The sequence below is a fragment of the Heterodontus francisci genome, chromosome 11 (genome assembly GCF_036365525.1).
Source record: "Heterodontus francisci isolate sHetFra1 chromosome 11, sHetFra1.hap1, whole genome shotgun sequence".
Classification (NCBI taxonomy): domain Eukaryota; kingdom Metazoa; phylum Chordata; class Chondrichthyes; order Heterodontiformes; family Heterodontidae; genus Heterodontus; species Heterodontus francisci.
In genome coordinates, this window is record NC_090381.1 from 35,483,373 (window position 1) to 35,499,287 (window position 15,915).

Below are 15,915 nucleotides of genomic sequence, written 5' to 3' on the forward strand. Positions count from 1 at the left end.
ACAGTCGCCTCTACATTGGGGAGACCAAATGCAGATTGGGTGACCACTTTGCGAAAAACCTCCACTCAGTCTGCAAGCATGACCCCAAGCTTCCAGTTGCTTGCCACTTAATTCACCACCCTGCACTCACACCCACATCTCTGTCATCGGCCTGTTGCAGTGTTCCAGTGAAGCTCAACGCAAGCTCGAGGGCAGCACCTCATCTTCCGATTAGGCACTCGACAGCCTTCTGGGCTCAACATCGAGTTTAACAATTTCACTGCATGACTTTTTTTTTTAATTTTATTTTTTTAACCATGAGTCTGTCTTAAACGGAGACGTGGATATCAAAAGGGCAGGAATGGATGTTGGATGTTCCAGGGTTTAGATGTTTCAAAAGGAATAGGGAGGGAGGTAAAAGAGGTGGGGGAGTGGCATTGCTAATCAGGGATAGTATCACAGCTGCAGAAAGGGAGGTCGCCAAGGAGTGTTTGTCTACTGAGTCATTATGGGTGGAAGTCAGAAACAGGAAAGGAGCAGTCACTTTGTTGTGAGTTTTCTATAGACCCCCCCAATAGCAGCAGAGACATGGAGGAACAGATTGGGAGGCAGATTTTGGAAAAGTGCAGAAGTAACAGGGTTGTTGTCATGGGTGACTTCAACTTCCCTAATATTGATTGGAACCTCCTTAGTGCAAATAGTTTGGATGGAGCAGATTTTGTCAGGTGTGTCCAGGAAGGTTTCCTGACTCAATATGTAGATAGGCCGACTAGAGGGGAGACTATGTTGGACTTGGTGCTTGGCAACGAACCAGGCCAGGTGGCAGATCTCTCGGTGGGAGAGCATTTCGGTGACAGTGATCACAACTCCCTGACCTTTACTATAGTCATGGAGAGGGACAGGAGCAGACAGGATGGGAAAATATTTAATTGGGGGAGGGGGAATTACAATGCTATTAGGCAGGAACTGGGGAGCATAAATTGGGAACAGATGTTCTCAGGGAAATGCATGACAGAAATGTGGAGGTTGTTTAGGGAGCACTTGCTGCGACTGCTGGATAGGTTTGTCCCGATGAGGCAGGGAAGGGATGGTAGGGTGAAGGAACCTTGGATGACAAGAGATGTGGAACAGCTAGTCAAGAGGAAGAAGGAAGCTTACTTAAGGTTGAGGAAGCAAGGATCGGACAGGGCTCTAGAGGGTTACAAGGTAGCCAGGAAGGAACTGAAGAATGGACTTAGGAGAGCTAGAAGGGGACATGAAAAAGTCTTGGCAGGTAGGATTAAGGAAAATCCCAAGGCGTTCTACACTTATGTGAGGAACAAGAGGATGGCCAGAGTAAGGGTAGGGCCGATCAGGGATAGTGGAGAGAACTTGTGCCTGGAGTCGGAGGAGGTAGGGGAGGTATAAATGAATACTTTGCTTCAGTATTCACTAGTGAGAGGAACCTGATCGTTTGTGAGGACAACGTGAAACAGGCTGATATGCTTGAACAGGTTGAGGTTAAGAGGGAGTATGTGCTGGAAATTTTGAATGATATGAGGACAGATAAGTCCCCGGGGCCAGACGGCCTATACCCAAAGATATTACGGGAAGCGAGGGAAGAGATTGCTGCACCTTTGGCGATGATCTTTGCATCTTCACTGTCCACTGGAGTAGTACCAGATGATTGGAGGGTGGCAAATGTTGTTCCCTTGTTCAAGAAAGGGAATAGGGATAACCCTGGGAATTATAGACCAGTCAGTCTTACGTCGTTAGTGGGCAAATTATTGGAGAGGATTCTGAGAGACAGGATTTATGATTATTTGGAAAAGCATGGTTTGATTAGAGACAGTCAGCATGGCTTTGTGAGGGGCAGGTCATGCCTCACAAGCCTTTATTGAATTCTTTGAAGATGTGACAAAACATATTGATGAAGGAAGAGCAGTGGATGTGGTGTATATGGATTTTAGCAAGGCGTTTGATAAGGTTCCCCATGATAAGCTCATTCAGAAAGTAAGGAGGCATGGGATACAGGGAAAGTTGGATGTCTGGATACAAAATTGGCTGGCCCATAGAAGTCAGAGGGTGGTAGTAGATGGAAAGTATTCAGCATGGAGCTCGGTGACCAGTGGTGTTCCACAAGGATCTGTTCTGGGACCTCTGCTCTTTGATTTTTATAAATGACTTGGATGAGGAAGTGGAAGGCTGGGTTAGCAAGTTTGCCGATGACACGAAGGTTGCTGGAGTTGTGGATAGTGTGGAAGGCTGCTGTAGGTTGCAACGGGACATTGACAGGATGCAGAGCTGGGCTGCGAAGTGGCAGATGGAGTTCAACCTGGAAAAGTGTGAAGTGATTCATTTTGGAAGGTCGAATTTGAATGTGGAATACAGGCTTAAAGACAGGATTCTTGGCAGTGTGGAGGAACAGAGGGATCTTGGGGTCCATGTCCATAGATCACTCAAAGTTGCCACCCAAGTTGATAGGGTTGTTAAGAAGGCGTATGGTGTATTGGCTTTCATTAACAGGGGGATTGAGTTTAAGAGCCACGAGGTTATGCTGCAGCTCTATAAGGCCCTGATTCGACCACACTTGGAATATTGTGTTCAGTTCTGGTCGCCTCATTATAGGAAGGATGTGGAAGCTTTAGAGAGGGTGCAGAGGAGATTTACCAGGATGCTGCCTGGACTGGAGGGCATGTCCTACAAAGAAAGATTGAGGGAGCTAGGGCTTTTCTCATTGGAGTGAAGAAGGATGAGAGGTGACTTGATAGAGGGGTACAAGATGATGAGAGGAATAGATAGAGTGGATAGCCAGAGACTTTTTCCCAGGGTGGAAAGGGCTATCACCAGGGGGCATAATTTTAAGGTGATTGGAGGAAGGTTTTGGGGAGATGTCAGAGGTAGGTTCTGTACACAGAGAGTGGTGGGTGCGTGGAATGCGCTGCCAGCGGTGGTAGTAGAAGCAGATACATTAGGGGCATTTAAGCGACTCTTGGATAGGTACATGGATGATAGGAGAATGAAGGGTAGGTAGTTACTTAGATCTTGAGTAGGTTAAAGGTTCGGCACAACATCGTGGGCCGAAGGGCCTGTACTGTGCTGTGCTGTACTGTTCTATGTAAACTTGTGTTCTTGATTTTGCTTTTGGACAGAGCTGTTCGTTATTCTACCATTAACGCTCTCTCTGGATTAATAATTTGTCTTTTACTACAACTATTAACACTCTCTTCGCCTTTTGTTCCATGACATCTGTCATTTAATCTCTCCTGCCCTCCAACCGATTGCACACCTTCCCTTTTGTTCTTCTTACCCCCTCCACCCTTTCACTTGCTCAAAGCCCATTACATTTCTAAACTTTTGACAATTCTGATGAAAGATCACAGACCTGAAACGTTAACTCTGCTCCGCTCTCCACAGTTGCTGCCAGACCTGATGAGTATTTCCAGCACTTAGTTTTATTTCAGACTTCCAGCATTCACACTAGTTTGCTTTTATTCCTTTGTAACTTTCTGTTCCCATCTACATGATTGACAGCAATCTTATTTAGTATGAGCAAGCATGGTATATGGCTCTCTATTCCTTTAGCCAAATAATTTATGAATATAGTGAAAAGCTGCAGCCCAACTACTCCATATCTGAAACGGAGTACACACCCATGATCCTCACACTCTATTTCCAACCTCCTAACCAATTCCCTAACTGAGTCAATTAGTTGCCTCCATTCTACATGCTCTCATTTTTATTAACAGTCTATGATGGACCTTGTTGGAATGTTTTCTGGGGTCCACATCATAAAATCCATAGGCACTCTGTTACCTGCCATGTTAGTTAACTTCTCAAAAAAAATCAACTAGACTTGTTACAAATGATTTACCCTATAGAGTCAATTCCAGCACAGGAGGTCACCATTCGACCCAAGTCCATGTGGCTCCCTGTAAAGCAGCCATTCTCCGCCAGCCCCCCCCCACCCCCACAACTCTATCCCCGTAGCCCTGAAAGTTTATTTCCCTCAAATGCCCATCCAATTTCTTTCTGAAATCATTTATCACCTATACTTCCACCGCCCTCATAGGCCACGAGTTCCAGGTTACAAATCTATGCTGGTAATTTCTGAGCAGTTCACATTTGTCCATGTACTGAATCACTCTGTCCCTAAAAACCAGATTCTATTAGCTTCCCTACAACTGCCATCAGATTGATAGGCCTATATCTTCCTAGTTTATCTCTCCTAACCTTCTTGAACAAGAGTGACAATGGCAATTTTCCAATCCAACAGGACGATTTCTAAATCAAGAGTGTGTTAGAAGATCATGACTACAGCATCTACAATTTCCTCACCTACTTTTCATAGTCTAGCTTCGAAACCATCCAGTCCTAAAAATGTGTCTCTTTGGTCTCATTTTCTCCTTTACCCTTTTTTTGAAACTTAGATCAAGTTTAATAATTCCTCCCTTGATTTATTTTTAGTTTTTGCTCATATCGCTGGTACTTTTATTCTTGTTGCTGGTGTCATCTGCAAGCTTTTTTTCTCATTCCCTTTTTGCAGTTCTTAATACTCTGCATCTCTTCTCTGTTATTTCTTTCTTTCCCTGTGCATGGGGTCAGAGTTACACAGCATGGAAACAGACCCTTCGGCCCATCGTGTCAGTGCTAGCCATCAAGCACCTATCTATTCTAATCCCATTTTCCAGCACTTGGCCCGTAGCCTTGTATGCTTTGGTGTTTCAAGCGCTCATCTAAATACTTCTTAGATGTTCTCAGGGTTCCTTCCTCTACCACCCCCTCAGGCAGTGCGTTCCAGATTCCAACCACTCTGGGTGAAAATGCTTTTCCTCAAATCCCCTCTAAACCTCCTGCCCCTTACCTTAAATCTATGCCCCCCAGCTACTGACACCTCCACTAAAGGGAAAAAGTTTCTTCCTGTCTATGCCCCTCTATTTTGTACAGCTCAATCAGGTCCCCCCCACCCCCCCCCTCAGCGTTATCCGCTCCAAGGAAAACAATTCTAGCCTCCCCAGTCTCTCTTCATAGCTGAAATTCACCAGCCAAGGCAACATTCCTGGTGAATCTCCTCTGCACCCTCTCCAGTGCAATCACATCCTTACAATATATAGTGTGGCGACCAGAAAAGTACACAGTACTCCAGTTGTGGCCTAACATTTTATACAGCTTCACCATAACCTCCCTCCTCTTATATTCTATGCCTCGGCTAATAAAGGCAAGTATCCCATGTGCCTTACTAACCACCTTATCTACCTGTGCTGCTGCCTTCAGTGATCTATGGACAAGTACACCAAGGTCCCGCTGACCCTCTGTACTTCCTAGGGTCCTACCATCCATTGTATATTCTCTTGCCTTGTTAGTCATCCCAAAATGCATCACCTCACCCTTTTCAGGATTAAATTCCATTTGCCACTGCTCTGCCCAGTTTACCCAGCCCATCTATATTGTCCTTTAACCTAAGGCTTTCCTCCTCAGTACTTACAACACCTTCAATTTTCTTGTCATCTGTGAACTTACCAATCATGCCTCCAATATTCACGTCTAAATCATTAACGTACGCTACAAGCAGCAAGGGTCCCAGCACTGACCCCTGTAATACACCACTGGTCACAAGCTTCCAATCGCAAAAGTAACCCTCGGCCATTAAAGGCCAGCTTGGGTCTGCAAATGATACCCGACCCGAGCTCGACAGAAACACATCCGAGCCGGACCAAAGTCCTTCTGTTTTTTTTCCCGCGCCCGACCCGACCCTCAGTTAACCTACCTTCCATTTTTCACTTTGTTGCTGATCTCAAAAAGCTTAAACTACCTGCACCAAAACCATCTTTCTAGCCCAAAAATTACATTAACACTGGAGCCACTTATCTGAGGTTGTGATAGAAAGTGTCCAACCCGCTCTGACCAGAGCCCAAATGCCGGACCCTGAAGTGCAACCTGACCCGAACCCAACACGTTGTTGGGTCCCGTCGAGTAGCCAGCCTTTATATGCCATCACCCTCCGCCTCCTACCACTAAGCCAATTATGTATCCATTTTGCTAAACTACCCTGGATCCCATGGGCACTTACCTTCTTGACCAATTTCCCATGAGGGACCTTATCAAAGGCCTTAATGAAGTCCATGTAGACTACTTCAACTGCTTTATCCTCATCTACATCAACTAGTCACCTCCGTAAAAAATTCCATCAAATTTGTTCGACATGATCTCCCCCTGACAAAGCCATGCTGACTATCGCTGATTAATCCCTGCCTCTCCAAATGGAGATTAATCCTGTCCCTCAGAATTTTTTCCAATAGTTTCCCTACCACTGATGTTGGACTCACTGGCCTGTAATTACCTGGTTTATCCCTACTACCCTTTTTGAATAATGGTACCACATTCGATGTCCTCCAGTTCTTTGGCACCTCTCCTGTGGCCAGAGAGGATTTGAAAATTTGTCTCAGAGCCTCTGCTCTACTATTCCCTGCATTTGTATAAGCTTTCACTTTTATACTACCTCTCATTTCATTCGCTGACCATAGTTTTTAAATTATAAAAACAGTACCCTTTCAGGGTAGCTCCCTGTAGCTTCGAACAGCTCCCACTGTGCTACTGCAGTTTAAGTCATGAACAGTTCTGCCTGGTTTACTGTGGTCAAGTCCTCCCTTGCCCCTCCGAAATCTGGTATACCTAAATTTCAGATTTGAATTTGTGATTCACCCTTCTCCTTCTTAAATCGAATATCAAATTCAATCATGCTATGGTTAGTGAGCTAGGTGTTCCCTTACCATTAGAATAACTAATACAAACTCATTACTCATCACTAAATCTAATATGGTCTATTCTCGTATTGGTTCAAGAACATATTGTTTCCAAAAAAACTTTGAAGACAGTTAAGTAGTATGCTGCCTTTGGGACTCAAGCTGCTTTTCTTCTCCCAAACTGTGAAAATTGAATTCTCCCGTTCTAACTGCAACAAGCTTCTCTGATCTCTGCAAAAATGCATCCCACTGTTTCATCACTACTAGCAAGGCTGTAGATAACTCAGAACAAAGTCTTAAATACTTTTCTACTACTCAGTTCTACTTAGAGCTCATCTAAAGCCTGCTCAGACATCACCCCACCACCAACCACCACGCGCCCCCCACGCCTTCTAATGTTGTCCTAGTGCTGTAAAGGTTAGCAATATCAGTTTTAAGTGCTGGGAGAGAGGGCTGATGCCTCTGGTTTAATGTTATTGGGGAGATGGTCTGAGGATTTAACAGTTTAAAGAAAGATTCTTGGTTTTGCAGAATGGGGAGCAGGAGTATAGAGAAAAATATCCAAGGTATCAGACCACTTTGGTAGGAAGCACCAGAACTTGGCAGCAACAGAACGAGAGAGATCAGAAGGCTTTTGTGGTTTGGCAGTACTGGGGAGGAAGGCACACAATCACTGCCGTAACCAATCTGGTCTGACGCCAGTTTACTGCACTATTCTTTGCGGCTAACATAAAAGGGAATCTAAAAGTCTTCTTTCGGCACAAATAGTAAAAGGGTGGTAAAAGGAGGAGTGAGGCTGATTAGAGAATTAAAAGGAGATTCACGCATGGAGGTGGAAAACATGGCTGAAGAACTAAGTGAACACCTTGCAACTATTTTTAACCAAGGAAGATGCTGCCCAAGTCCTGGTGAAAGGGGAGGTACTTGAGACACTGAATGGCTAAAAATTGATAAAGTGCAAGTATTAAATAGGCTGGCTGGTGGATATTGCAGAGGCACTGGCCATAATCTTCCAATCCTCCACAGATTCAGGTGCAGGCCAAGGACTGGAGAATAGCAAACGTTACACCCTTGGTCAAAAAAGGATGCAAGGCCAAGCCCAGCATCTACAGGCTGGTCAGTTTAACCTCAATGGTGGGAAAGCTTTTAGAAACGATAATTCACGACAAAATTAATGGTCATTTGGACAAATGTGGATTAAATAAGGAAAGCCTACACGGATTTGTTACGGCCAAGTTGTGCTTAACTAACTTGCTTGAGTTTTTTGATGAGGTAACAGAGTTGGTGAGGGTAATGCAGTTTATGTGGTGTACATGGACTTCCAAAGCGCATCTGATCAAGTGCCACATAACAGGCTTGTCAGCAAAGCTGAATCCCATGAAATAAATGGAACAGTAGCAGCATGGATACAAAATTGGCTAAGTGACAGGAAACAGAATAGTTGTGAACTGTTGTTTTTCGGACTGGAGGAAGGTATATAGTGGGGTTCCCAGGGGTCAGTGTTGGGACGCTCGCTTGTCTTGATATACATTAAGGACCTGGACTTGAGTGTACAGGGCTCAATTTCAAAATTTACAGATGACAAAAAACTTAGAAGCATTGTGAACTGTGAGTGATAAATTTCAAGAGGACACAGACAGGCTGGTGGCATGGGTGGACAAGTGGCAGATGAAATTTAATGGAGAAAAGGGTGAAGTGATTCATTTTAGTAGGAAGAATGAGGAGGCAATATAAATTAAAGGGTACAATTCTAAAGTGGGTCCAGGAGCCGAGTGTCCTGGGGGTATATGTGTACAAATCATTAAAAGTTGCAAGGCAGGTTAAAAAAGTGGTTAATATAGCATATGGGATCCTAGGCTTTATAAATAGGGGCATTAAGTACAAAAACAAGCAAGTTATAAAACACTGCTTCGGCCTCAACTGGAGTAGTGTGTCCAGTTCAGAGCACCACACTTTTGGAAGGATGCTAAGGCATCAGAGAGGGTGCAGAAGAGATTCATGAGAATGGTTCCAGGGATGAGGAACTTCAGTTACATGGATAGGTTGGAGAAGCTGGGACTGTTCTCCTTAGAGAAGGTTACGAGGATATTTAACAGGCGTTCAAAATCATGAAGGGTATGGACAGAGTTGATAGGGAGTAACTGTTCCCTTTGATGCAAGGGTCGAGAATCAGAGGACACCGAGTTAAGGGAATGGCAAAAGCACCAAAGGTAAAATGATGAAAAACATTTTTACGCAGCGAGTGGTTAGGATCTGGAATGCACTGCCTCAGTGTGGTGGGGGCAGAATCAATCGAGGTCTTCAAAAGGAGAACTGCATAATTATCTGAAGAGAAAAAGTTTGCAGGACTACAGGGAAAAGGCAGGGGAGTGGGACTCGGGGAGTTGCTCATGCAAAAAGCCAGCACGGACATGACAGGCCAAATGACCTCCTTATGTGCTGTAATCTATGATTCATACATTTATACTGCATTTACAACCATCAGCGTAGTAGCTAGCTGAAGAGTTTTCCAATTAAAAATTTGATTTTTTTTTTTGCACTACCCTTCCACTACTTTGTATTGGCAGCTATTGCTGCCTGATGATTTTTGATTTGAATTTTTTTCAGATTAATTGGAAATTCAGTACAGTGGCGCAGTGGTTAGCACCGCAGCCTCACAGCTCCAGGGACCCGGGTTCGATTCCGGGTACTGCCTGTGCGGAGTTTGCAAGTTCTCCCTGTGTCTGCGTGGGTTTTCTCCGGGTGCTCCGGTTTCCTCCCACAAGCCAAAAGACTTGCAGGTTGATAGGTAAATTGGCCATTATAAATTGTCACTAGTATAGGTAGGTGGTAGGGAAATATAGGGACAGGTGGGGATGTTTGGTAGGAATATGGGATTAGCGTAGGATTAGTATAAATGGCAGGATCCCCAAAGACACATTGTACAGCGAGCTCGCCACTGGTATCAGACCCACCGGCCGTCCATGTCTCCGTTATAAAGACGTCTGCAAACGCGACATGAAATCGTGTGACATTGATCACAAGTCGTGGGAGTCAGTTGCCAGCATTCGCCAGAGCTGGCGGGCAGCCATAAAGACAGGGCTAAATTGTGGCGAGTCGAAGAGACTTAGTAGTTGGCAGGAAAAAAGACAGAGGCGCAAGGGGAGAGCCAACTGTGCAACAGCCCAACAAACAAATTTCTCTGCAGCACCTGTGGAAGAGCCTGTCACTCCAGAATTGGCCTTTATAGCCACTCCAGGCGCTGCTTCACAAACCACTGACCACCTCCAGGCGCGTATCCATTGTCTCTCGAGATAAGGAGGCCCAAAAGAAAGAAAAGTATAAATGGGTGGTTGATGTTCGGCACAGACTCGGTGGGCCGAAGGGCCTGTTTCAGTGCTGTATCTCTAATCTAAAAAAAGAACTCTCAATCACAAACAGTTTCTTCAACATGGGATAGCAGAAAGCTTCTATTTTGAAACTCCATTCAACAGGCTTTTAACAAATGCAACTTGAAACAGCATTACCTGTGCAGTACAACTGTTTCTCAGTGGTGAGCCAGTTGAATTCCGTGGTTCCGTGTCCAAAGGGGATCCAAGAAAATTCAAAAACTTACTTGGTACTTCTTGGTTCAAGCATTTCTTGCTTTCAATGACCCATTTGCACACTAGCCCAGGCAGCACACTCTCTACAAAATGGGATTTTTATGATGTTCAGAAGCCCATTTCATGACATTGACCAAGGATTGGGATCATGGTTAAGGAAGTATAACAATCATAAACTTAGGTATTTCATGTTTATTCATTAAGTGATTTATGCTTACGTGTTCCACAGTCTTCCGTAATTCAGCACACTTCAAATGTTGGGAACTGGTGCCCTACATTCATTACTATTTCAGTATTAAGCAACAACTGAAATCCTTCTGCATGACTGACAGGTTGTAATTGATAAAATTACTTCAGGTACAATGACAATGAGAACACAACTGAATAACTTTCACCTTTCATAAAAGATAACTTAAGAATGCTGCGCAGTGAATACTACATTCAACCCCGCCAGCATCTGCACCTGAAAGAAAACACCATTCCTAAAACAACAGTCCACTTCACACCAGTGAAAGTCACACAGATTTTTGGCCACTGTAATAATGGCTTTCTTACTTCGCTCCCTCAGTAAGACATGCATTTTTGCTTTACTCCTGTCAATTGCATTGTGCAGAAAAGCCCAAATGCATGCTCAGCGATGACTGGTATTTTCTAGTAAGAGGGCTGCTCTGCAGATTTGTGGGATGACACAACAGGGGAAAACAAAGGTATTAATTGCTGCAGCTTGTGGTTTTGAGAGCTTGGCAACATTAACAAATTTGGGCTACAAATCACTAATGCACACCCTATGTCACTTCTTGATTCTAACACTGTACTGCAAGGCTTTACTAAAAAGGAAGCCATACAGATGCCTCACCGCTGTAAATATGAAGTCAGTGGTAAAGCAAGGCAATACCCAATGCCTAGGTGTATTTCATCAAATGTGAAGTGCATGTTAGACCCAGGTTATACTGGCAGCTTGATTAACAAGGTAGCAACGCTTAGAGGGCCCGAGACCCGACAGGAGAGGCGATTTGCAGACAACTCCAAAGATAGCAAATGTCCCCTCTAACCGCAATATAAACACTGCCATTCATTCCAGAAATGCTTTATGGCCTTGGGTCACTCAGTCATGTACATCCACAACAAATTTGAATCTTGGCTATGCTGAGTCACAATCTAAAAAACTGCACAAACTCAAATACAGGTCCTTTTCCTCTATCAGCTGCAATCAAGCATTCAATATAAATGGGACAGTGGGGTATAACATTGCAAATGTACATCTTAAAATGGATCTGTAATACAAGTATGTAAGGTTTAGTGAATGGCAGTTACATATTGCTCCTCTTGTGGCTGAGATTAATCAGAACTCTATGCTCACAAACTCGAGCCATACACGGCGCATTTCTCAGCAGCCTCTATCAGCAAATGAAATTTCCCATGATAGAAAAAAAACTGACTGGACCGACAGCTAACTTCCCTGTATTTTTTTCTATTTCAAAATGCAATGCCAGCCACTTGCATCACCAACACCACATTTTGGCTGTGCTGCAAAGCCTATGGTTCTGTACTACGCATCTAGCACTGACGCAGTACAAAATATCATGCAACAAATGTCAAACCTAGTTTAACTGCAACATAACATAATTCTTAAACGTGTTTATTACATTTATGCTCAGCATTAGTTGTTTACTGACCTGCTGCTGCCAGCAGGAAAGCTAACACAAATGCAAAGAAAATAAGGCTGCAAGTTTGTCCATTTCAGCTTGCCAGATAATCTAAGTACAGCTACTAGATGGGATGAAGTCATAGCATCTGAAAACTAAATATTAGAGCATATAATTCAAATCAACTATAACTATCTCACACTGAAAAGACAAGTACAATAATTTCTTTACAATTTTTATTCTAAATTGCTTTTCACATCTACCACTCACACAAGTCAGTCAACTCATTCCAAGCATTGTCTAAACATGCATTTCAACATTCTGGAACCACTAATATCCAAGGACTCAATGAATGTATTTTGCAACCAAGTTCTTTAGGGGAAGAGACGAGAGAAGGGGCCAAAGTACACAAAAATAAAATACCACAACGTCAATCTACCCCTCACTGCCTTCCACACTACATTAGAAAATAATAGACAAACACAAGCACAAGAATTCTCAGTTGGTTACCACATAAATTTGCTAATTATGAGGATGAGAAGGAATCAATTTAAAATTCACCACAAGTTACATGTATTGCCACTGGGATTTCAGTGGCACACAATGGTGCATGACATTATGTCTACTCATATTGTAAGAAAACTACAGAATTTGTTTGGAGAGAGCGATGCGAATTATACAAGATCAAAGCGAAGTATTGATGGTTTCAGTTCTGTCTCCAGTTGCGACAGAAATGTGTGGTGATGAATTAAGAGCAAATAAGCAGAATACTAACAAACTAAAATCTAGAATTCTCCACCATCCTCCACAGGCAGTGGATGCTGGACAACTGGCATTTCAAAGGTAGAGATCGACAGATTTATGTTTGATAAAGGTATCAAGGAATATGGAGCTATGATGGGTAAATGGAGTTGAGGTACAGATCAGCCGTAATCAAACTGAATGGCAGAGCTTGCTTGATGGGCCAATGCCCCTTAACAAGCTTAGGGGCAACAGCAAATTGAAACATGGGCTTTGAAAACCAATGGGGTGCCATCACCTTTGTGAGGAATTCTCAGGCAGAGTGCATTCTAAATTCATTTTTTCACTATTGTTAGCAATTTTTTTATATCAAACATATTTGTGGCAGATACAACTGGTCACATCGCCCCACAGTTCCTAAACAAAACAGAAATGTCTTGCAAGTTGCTATGATAAATCCATCCCTTTACCTTAAACAACTTAGTCACAATGAAAAGCAATGTTGTACATATCTCAAAGGGGTTTCATTAGAGTGAAACAATTGAAATGTTCTGATTAAAGTTAACTGATCTGAAACGTTAACTTTCTTTCTCCACAGATGTCGCTTGACTTGCCGAGTATTTCCAGCATTTTCTGTTTTCATTCCAAATTTAAGCCAGAACTTAGTTAACAATTAATTTGAAACAGTAAATTAAGTGTTATCCACGTTGCTGTAAATAGCATTTTCTTTCACAGTTCTTTCAAAACCAGAGTAGATTAAATAGTAATTAAATCTCAGTTGTGAAACTTCAGATCTCTTAAGACATGGAACTGTTGACAATAAAGAAAAGTACAAAAAAAATAGCAAATGTTCAAGCAGCAACTACAAAACCACTTGAATGCGCCTCCAATATTCATAAACCTTATTTCTATCAGCTGGTCTCAGTTTGCGAGCCCAATGCTGCTCCATGTCTGTGCTTGACAAGTAGGAGGCAGCCAATTGTCAATGGCTGCAGAGACTCGAAGGCAGTGTAGATATTGCAAGGAAACACCGCCCCCGCCCTGGCCCAACTCAACCACCCACCTCCGAAAACAAGGGCAGAGGAGGAACCAAACAAGCGCTCAACCGCCGCCTCCCCTCCTCGGGGATCGTCGTCCAGAGCCAGAGGATCCGCAGAGCCCGGGCCCATCGTTCTCGGGAAGGGATCGGACTCGGCAGCGCCAAGAATCCAGGCCTCAGCGTCAAATCATGATAATAAAGGCCGAGTCCGGCTACCGCGAAACGGAACGGAGAAAACGGGGGTTGGAGGAGGGTGTGGGGATGCGGCAATAGGAGCCGCAGTCACCGCCGGGGCACCCACCCTGACTGAGCGATTCCAGCGATGAAGCCTCGCCTCGCCTCTGTTCTGTTCTGCTCTGCTCTGCGGACCGACGCTCCCTCCCTCACATCAGCGACACTGCGCAGCAAATGCCAGCCAACACCGCCACTTCCGGCCGTATCTCACTTCCGGTCCCACTGCAGCGTCGGGACGCAAAGGCTCCGCACAGGCGGCGTGATGACGTCAGAAGGGTGAGGCTGGAGGAAAAGGCAACACTGTCACCTTGGGCTTCCTGATCATTTAACTCCGGCGTCTGCAACCTTTTTACATGAAGTAAAAAGCCTAAAACATAAGCTATTGGAAGCTGCAAGACGAAAATTCGGCATTTCCAAGCCAAATACTTGGCAAATTGCCAAGTGTCGCTGGTAGAATGCACAATTTACATATAAAATACATGCGTTGAATTTATTTATCAATAAAAATAAAATCTGAAATTTAAATAAACCTAACAGAATTATCGCGTTTTTTGACTTTTTAACTATAATTTTATCAGTAAAGTCATCTTTAAAACAAATGTTAACTTAAGATGCATTGAATTAAAGACAATTTTTCAGCTATTGATTCTCGTGATTAAAAAAGAGTTTCTAATAGCACATTCAGAATAAATGATCATCTTAGCCATATTAGAAACAATAATAGTCACAACCATAAAACCTGTTCCTTGAATATCTCTCTAACAGGTTTATTGAGAGAACAATGATAATTTTCATGAAAATAATCATTTGAAACCGTAAAATGCAGCATAATGATTAGCCTTTTATCCCCACAATAAAAACATGGTTCTTACTTTTCTTGACATAGTTTTTTATGCTTTTTTCATGTTAATGCGATCCACTGGAAAAAGTTGGGAGCTGCAAATGAGATTCGAAAGAGCCATTACAGCTCCGGAGCTGTGGCTTGCAGACAACTGGCTTCTTAACCTGTATCCAATGCATCAAAAGGCGGTGCGGGGGGGTCGGGGTAGCGGTGGAAGTGAAGATTTTTCAGATCAGACTGATCCATGAATTCCATTGTAGCACACCTTATAAATCGGTTCAAGACATAATCTGATGCCCTGCTGTAGTTATCAAAGGTATGGGGACATGGCCAGATGGGTAAGTGCAAATGGACTCTAAGGTGCTGTATGTGTTGAAAGTTTGCTGCCATTCTTGATCCCAAATATTATTTCGTCACTACATAAAATAATCAATCAGAAGTGTCCTTGATAGACTGCAGAAGGTGGTTTGAACATGACCAAGATCACGGAATGGTACGGCACATAGGCCATTTGGACTATCATGAGTTTACCAGCTCTCTGGTAGAGCTACCCAATTAATCTAACACCCCTGCTCGATCCTCATATCTGTGCAGATTTGTCCCTTCAAGTATTTATCCAGTTCTCTTTTGAATGTTACTACTGCCACTGGAAACAGTTTCTCCTTCTTTATCAAAATCATTCCTGATTTTGAACACGTCTAACAAATCTCCCTTTAACCTTCTCTACCCTGAGGAGAACAACCCCAGCTCTTCCAGTCTCCTCTCACAACTGAAGTCCCTCATCCCGGTGCCATTCTAGTCCATCTCTTTAGTACTGTTTACAAGGCCTTGACATCCTTCCTAAAGTGTTGTGCCCAAAATTGAAAACAATACACAGTTGAGGCCAAACCAGTGTTTTAAAAAGGTTCAGCTTAACTTCCTTTATTTTGTACTCTATGCTTCTGACAATAAAGCCAAGGATCCCATATGGTTTCTTAACACCTGTCTCAACGTGTCCTGCCACCCTCAAAGATTTGTGTACCATAGATCACAGCGTATAAGTTGACCTGGCGTTTAAGACAACCCATTTTGAAGGACAACAAAGACAACTCCTTGTTTGAGATTCTGCTGAAGTTACAAGTTTCAGTTG

General features: G+C 43.4%; 1 protein-coding gene across 5 annotated transcripts in view; it reads right to left on the minus strand.

Moving 5' to 3' along the window:
* The window catches only part of fam168b (family with sequence similarity 168 member B), a 59,918-nt gene extending 45,764 nt beyond the window's left edge, over positions 1-14,154 (minus strand). For 2 of the 5 annotated variants that reach the window (XM_068041995.1, XM_068041992.1), the window contains exon 1: positions 14,013-14,152. The gene's annotated coding sequence lies outside the window, so the exon portion shown is untranslated. Of the gene's footprint in view, positions 1-14,012 lie in introns of all 5 variants that reach the window. The other 3 variants (XM_068041996.1, XM_068041998.1, XM_068041997.1) reach the window with 3 other exon arrangements.
* Positions 14,155-15,915: the final 1,761 nt, after the last annotated feature.